Consider the following 7,697-nt stretch of genomic DNA (forward strand, 5'->3'; position numbering starts at 1 on the left):
CCAAAAAAGAAGGTTGTCGGCCACCTCGATCGAGCATCCCCCGTGGGTCCACGTCCATTGTGATTTTAATAAGCCTTATGCAAATTACAAATGAAATTGTCAGCGGCAGGCCCGCGGTCCATTCTTCGTCGTTGATGGGGACAATTAGAAGAGCTTTGTCCGGCGACCACGCGTTGTCCGGCTGCTCGGCAACTTGAGTCCCAACGAGAGGACCGCCCGCCAACCCCTAATGTTTGTATCCGGTCCCCAGGACGTTCACTTCCGATCCGAGAGTGCCTCTGTGTTCGCTGACCATCGACTTCTTCGACTCTCTGCTCGTTGATCGACATAACCGTAATCGTTCTACGTTATGAGCGACGCAGAAACTTTGTGATCGCCTTACGTAACGCTTAAATATTCTACGCGATCTTTACCGTAGTCCATGCGATGTCTCGTAGAAAGGCAAATTCGTCGTTCTGTTCGATCATTCCGGGAACAAGGCCGGCACGGACGTAGAAATGATCGAAGGAAGAGGAAAGACGGCAGAAGTCGCGAGGCAGAACGGAAAAGCGGAAGAGTAGGTAGGAGAAGGAGGTTGGAAATCGAACGGAATCGCGGAGGCTGGAGGTCGATGGTTTGGGTTGGAGATAAGTTTTTACGGTAGGGTTACTAACTTACGGACTCGGCATTGTCGAGTTCTCGGTGACGGGAGGACAATGCGCGTTCGGGACACAATGCTTCACTCTGGAATCTGAAGGCAGTCTTGACTATCAACCTGCAGCCACCCTTGGCATCTGTGTCTACCAATACACGCCCTTCTTGCACATACCACCCTTCCATAGCTAACATACACCCCGCGCGTGTTCTTACTTTCTCATTCTGTCTTCCTTGATTCGTCCCTTTTCCACGTCTACTCCGAATTTTCTTGGTCGTCCATGATTTTGGAGGGTGGCCACGACTTCAGCTCGCTGCGATTCCAAATAACTTAGGTGACGAAGGAAATGTAAATAATGTACGATCGAAACCTTCGGACTCTGTAATAACAAAGTAGACGTCTAAAACGAAAATAGGACATTGTCTACTTTTCTATTTTCAAACGAAGCTATTAATTTTATCGTAGCAGAAATTTGCGATAATCGGTCGGTAAGTCGTATCTTCCGTTGCAACGCGATAGTAACCGGCAAAAGGTCAAGGCTAATCCAGTAGAAAGGATAAACTTTCAGGATAAATCGTTCCTGTCCGAGGAGCACGCGAACGCGTTCGCGGACGTAGCGACTGTCCGTAGGCGCGATCAAAGCGAAGACGAAGCGACTATCGCGAAGGAAGAAACAACGCGGAGTGTAAAAAGATGCGATAGCAAAGACGACGCGAAAAAGCGGAACAGATAAAGAGGGTGTGGGATGAAGGGGGAGGCTGAGGGAGCCAGAGACAGACGGTCGAGCATTTCAATCGCTCTTAGGCTCTCTCTTTGGCTTGGCTTTTCCGTTTCTTTCTCCCACAAAAGCTACATTGTTTCGTCCCTACTACGTTCATATGGACGCGGGCTAAAATACTCCTCTTTTCTGCCGGTAGCACGGATACACCTAAAAGCAGGCCACAGACATACGTACGTGACATACGTATATGCCAAGAGCAACAGAACGACGTCGCTACCATCGTCAGCAACGTTCGCTGGCATACAATCCTTTCTCGTACATTCAATGCTCGTCGCCCACTCGGTATCCTTTTGTCGCTGTTTAGAGCTCTATAGGCCCGGTACACCAGCGTCCCGGTACTCGCCGAGTACTTTCCAGCTTAATTCCGTATCGTCTAACTGGACCGTGGAGAGAATCGTCTGTCTGTTGATCAGGAAAGCGTGCATTCCACGAATTCGTTCGGGCTTTCCTGTCCTTTCTTTTCTGCGCGTATACTCTCACTGGATTAACGGCGAATCGAAAAGCGTTGTTCGACGAAATGCTAGAGAGATCGACCAGAACAGTGTCCGATTACAAGCTTCTGATTCTACTGAAACTTGACGGACACGAATCGAGGCAAGAGTATCGGACGCGTCCGATCACGGTTGTCCGTATTCACTTGCTGCTCTTCTCGCGTTATTTGCCGCGTCATGTATTTTACGTACATTTACTTCGCATCGTTCCAATTATGCTTTCCACGTACTTACGTAAGTCGTTTATAATCGAGTAAAAGATGGCCCAGTTGCGGACGACCAAAGCGTTGGAGCGAGTTATTCTTTACTCTTAAGCTTAATCGAAGTTGAATGTAAGGAAGAACAATATTTGTCTCGTCCAAGTGTGCCTTTCGTCGAAAATCCCCTTAACCCGAAAATCCACGCCCGTAGGACTATTTATTCTTCTGATATCTCGAAGATCCTTTTTTGTCGTACGTGCCCGGGTGCCCAAATTGCCGCTAAAGACGAACATAATATGTACTATTTTTCCCTCTTTTGGTTTCGAGTCTAGCCTGAAACATGGAAAATATTAATTGAAACGTTCGTTAAACGTAAGGGCTCGAAGTTCCCCACTGGAGAACGTTCGTCTAGAGGACATCGTTCTCGAAAGGTCGTGCAAGGAAGTAACGCGAGGTTAGAGCGCTTTACAGGCGGATACAGCAAGAGTGCCCTGTGCTCTATTGATAAACTCTCTTTCAATAGACGCGGATGCTGGCCCCGCTGTTGAGTATCGATAATATTGAAACTCTGAATGCTTCTCGGTTGAATGTCACAATGCGCTCCAGTGATTAATAGACTTCCGCGACTTTTATCGAAATAAGATGTTGCTTTCTGACGGGTCGTCGACGCGACAGCAGGTCGTTTTCGAATTACGTTAGTTTGCTTCGCGTTCCGCGACAATTTAAACGTTCACGAGTGTCGCGGTATCGCGTAATCCTGATCCCTCGCGTAAAATCCTCCGAATTCGCGGCAAAAGTCGAAGGAATCGCGAGGTAATGCGCGCCTCGTTTGAACGATTGACGTAAAGCCGTCGAAACCGAGGCTCTCGTAGTAGCAGCGTCCTGCCACCCACTATAATAATAGCTGGCAGCGTGTATGCAAGCTCATACGCGGATGGCACGTATATACGTAGACGCAGGAGAAGCACGAGGCTGGCCAGTGCTCTCCTTTGTCATTCGACGAAAGCCTTTGTACCGATTATCTGCATACGCTGCCGCGGCGCGGGTACGGCTTTTCAGCCGTCTCCTCTCCTCTCGGTTCCTAGGTTCGCGTCCTTTCGTCGTGATTCCACGGACTACCTATACGGGACACCCTGTATACACACGACGATGCTCGCGCTTTGAAGGCTCGTAATAGTTTAGCGTAATCCGGCATACCTGACTTGGCTATTAGAACTCGACCGTGCCTGGCAATCGTGTAATCCACGGTACTGTTTTCCCGTACCCTAATCGGACTCCGATGGCTGAATTTTCGACGTTGATCCCACGGTTTAATTAGATTCGATCGAATAACCCGTGACATCGACGTTCTCCGACGCGACTTTCTTCGAAAACTCGTTGCCCGAGATTTTTTCTCGAGATAGTTGCTCGATTTGTCGCGAAACGGTGAATAAATTAATTAATAGATCGTGGCGTTCGATCGAAGAACGTATTTCCAATATCCGTTTCGAGGCAGAAACTTTTATCGGTCTTTCCCTGGAAGGCTTTCTCCCTGCAATGCTCCTACGGCTCCCTACTTTTTTCTCCCTTTCCCGTTTTCGCTATCTTTTCCTTTCCTTTTTAACTCCTTCTCCCAGGCACCCCGTTCTCCTTCCTCCCGTGACTATATTCTTTTCAGTATTCACTGTGCAGTTTCTTGTACCGATACTTCCTTCTTTCATCGTCGCGTCATTCAAGCTTTTGATGCCGCGGCGACAAAGCTCTTTACTTCTTTCCGCGGACGAATGAAAGCACGGAACGATGGCGATGTATACCTGCACGTATATACATCTGTATATATGTATTTGGTACTCTCCGTCGTTCTTTCTCTCACTTTCCCCGGCGTTCTCTCTTTCTCGCGCTACCGATATACACGTGTACACGGACGAAAAAGCGTACGCGCGGCACACTTGTCCGCAAGCAAAGCAACGGAAAACTCGGTCTCGGAAGTTTTGAGCATCGAGCGACTGGTACTTTAAATATTCGACGGCCTCGGAGGGAAAAAACGATCGTCGATCCTTCTATTTTCAAGCGTACTCGGCTCGACTTCGATTCGATATTTCTTCACCGTTAATTAACGCGTTCACTGCTACGAATAGCCCAAGTGCGTAATCGTAAACGCCGCCAAGATCGTTAATCTTTGCTGATCCATGGCATAGTTTGCGCGTACCGCGTAAGCGCGCTGGTCACATCTACCTCGAGAATCGACGCGTTCAATTCGTTTCGCGTTCCGATCTAATCGAAGATCATAGTCCGGAACGGTCGAGATAGTTATTCGTCCGCGCCTTATCGACGGACGAAGCGGATTCCAGAATCGTGGAACGAGGACGTAACGCGTTTCCGTTAACGCGTTATCGAGCATCGCATTAACGCGTTGCACAGCCGTCGCCACGGCGTTAAAACAATGCCGAACAGAGCCGTTAACTCCGTGCACACGAACACGCCGGTCCTTAATGGATCAAGGTGCTTAATTCACGAGTATCGACACAGGCGTCGCGATGGAGCCGATAGTTATAATGCTATGCGATACAGAAGGGGTGTCGCGGTGTGCTCGTCGAGCGACGGAGACGAAACGCGATTCTCCGGCGTCTAACGAACGAGCAAGAAAGAGACGGAGGGTTGCGGCGGCGCGAAGAGAGAGCCACTAGCAAGAGGAGAATATAGGGGAAGTCCCTGTCCACGAGCAACTCGCTCAAATCGCTTGTTCGCTCGCTCGCTCGCCAGCAGCGTCATCATAAGACCTCTTTGTTCTCCGGCAATTTCAGCGGCATTGTCACCGTCAACAATGTCCACTTGACATTCTCCTTCTCGCTCGCGCTCATTGTTAACCCATCCTCCCCGCGGTCTCTCTTTCGATCGTAAAGTTCGCAGCAGCTGGCCGGCATGCGTCGCGATTCCGCTCGTGGACACGCCTTAAGAGTTTCTTCTCGAACCCCGCGGACGCGATCCTGTCCGATTCGTCCAGTTATCGCCAGACCGAATTAGTCGCGATGATTTATGGTCCTGATCACGGGGAACGTTTCTACCGAGGCGCTTCCACCGACACCGAATTTGTCCAGCGCGGCTAACAGTTCGATCCGTGGGTACCACCGGCCCGATAAAACCGGTCGATGGCTGTGATATAGGACATTGGAGTTTCGAAGCGCACGAGGCCCGATTTACAATTTGCGGAACATTTTCCTATTGGACGCAACTTATACCCGGAAGCCTCGAACGATGCAAATATACGGTATTGTTCAAAGTCGTTGTCAGCGAAGCGGTATCAACAGACTGTTTGTCGATGATTTCCCCTCGAGCACGATACCGCGGTGAAACCGGCCCCGAAGATGAACGTCGTTCAGATTTTGCAGCATTCACGACCTTTGCTTATCCTCCCGGTGACCGTGTCTTTCCTTCTATCTTGCGTTCGTGCTTTTCGCGATCGTGTCCCCTATCGCTTTGCCTCTCTCTCCGTTCTGCTCGCTTTCTCTTTTCCGTCGTTATCCCGGTCTTCGTCGCTCCTTCTGTCCATCTGTCTATTGTCCACATTGTTACGCGGCGGCATCCTCCTTCCTCGCATTGTTTCGGTGCATTGTTTGACGGTGGCTCGCTCGTTCGTCCTCCTCGGCCGACGGCGACTCATTGTTTCTCGTCGTTGTTGCGCGTTGTTCCGTCCGTCTTTTCGTTCTCTTACCTTGAGCATTGTGAACTTTGCCCGTCGACTTCCGAGCCGCTTTCTTGCTTTCGGGAATTAAGTGGTTTCCCGATGCCCGTCGAGTCCTCGACTCGTACCACTGTTTCTCGATCGTCCTACAACTTGCTGACGTTTCCTCGTCCATTTTGTTCCCGACGAGAATAGCCTAGATTAAGGTAAACGGAAACGAACGACGATCCATTCGTATCTTCGCGAATTCGCAGACCGAATAGCCGTTGAATCGGATAATCCGTCGATAGGGGTTTCGTCGTTAGAATAGCCGGGACGGTATAAGCGTGGGGTTCCCTCGAAAACGCGTACACATTGGCAGGTAGACGCGTGCGCGTGTATATTTCGTGAGAGCGGTGGCGCTTTACTTATGGAACGCATTGTTCTATTGTGCACGGGAGATGAGCGCATTACTGTCCCTTGTCCCCCTTTTCGAGCAACCCCGAGACAATATCGTGGCGTCGTTAATCAGGCATCGTTCCTGGACGAGCCACATAGTAATTCGCGTAGGTTTATGCTCGCGGAGCACGCATTTAGATTCACCGGCCGCTATAGCCCGTGATACTAGCTTAGACGCGATACTGGAAACTCGATAACGCTAGTTATAGACTCGGGTTTAACGGTCCGGTTCACGTGCCGGATGCTCGCTGTCCGGAATCTACATTGTGTCGCTTTACCGCTGTGCCAGCCATTTGCTCGTTTCTTATTCTAATGACGATCGAATAGACGGCTCGATTGTCACGAGTTTCTGCTTCGCTGTCTATACGGAAATCATCGCAAAAATATGATCCTCCGTAACGAAACGTTGAGGAGCTCGACGCATCGACACGCGCGCGCCAATCGTATTCGTTGGACTTACTCGGATAGAATTTATCTTATATGGCTGGATCGAAAAGAAGACACTCGATTGCTCCTCCCGAAGAATCGATATCGACGGTGTAACTCGTACCGTCTCTCTATTGTTGTAACAACAGGGAGAATGGAGCGCGAGTCGCGAACCAGTAAAGAGGTAACGGGAATAGCAATGGGAGGCTGGAAGAAGAATACGAAAAGAAAGAGAAGAAGAAGGGTGCTCGTGCGTGTAAAGCACACGTATATATATGTATTCGCGAGCAGCAAGGAGTAGGAGGTAAAGTGTTCGCGACGAATCTACGGAATGGGGTGGAAGCACAATGCTCCAACAATGACGCTATTGTGGAAACGAATAACACATACTCCTGCGCTTTACCCTCGTCGTCAGGGGGTAAGCTTCGTAGCTGAATCAAATGAATACGAGAGTGCCATCGTCAAGACACAGTTTCGAGCGCACGCGATGCCGGCAAAAATCTGCAATTAGATCGGAACTGACGGCGATAAACTATCGATTGAACGACGATTAAACTTCGCGGTCAAAACAGGATACGATTTTGAAATTTACGAATCTCCCGGACGGCAGCAAACAACGAGCGGCGTTATACCGTTTTATGCGCGAGCAAGAATATTCGGAACACGCGAAGAAGTTGCACGGGTCAGTGGATCGTGCAAGCCAGTAGTTCCGGTCGCTTATGCGTCAGACGGCACCGTACGTTTCGCGCTGTTTTCAGGAAATAACGAATACGAACGTAGCATGGTTTATGCGGATAACTTGGAACGTTTCTCGATTCGTTTTTAGAAAATAGATCTTTCGAACAACGACTAATTCTGATCGGTCAGGTAAAGGTCAGACAAGGGCTAACTTTACTTGGAAAATAGAAATTCGATCTAAAGACGAAAGAACGAAAGAATGGAAGAAAGGAAATAACGGTGCTCGATAAGATGGCGGAAATAGGTAGCTCGCGGTGCATACATAAATAAAGTAGCATCATCGGAACGATTCGAAGGGGCAGAAGGTCGACGAGGAGGTTTAGTCGAG

This window comes from Megachile rotundata, chromosome 6 (assembly GCF_050947335.1).
Source record: "Megachile rotundata isolate GNS110a chromosome 6, iyMegRotu1, whole genome shotgun sequence".
In the NCBI taxonomy this organism is placed as follows: Eukaryota; Metazoa; Arthropoda; class Insecta; order Hymenoptera; family Megachilidae; genus Megachile; species Megachile rotundata.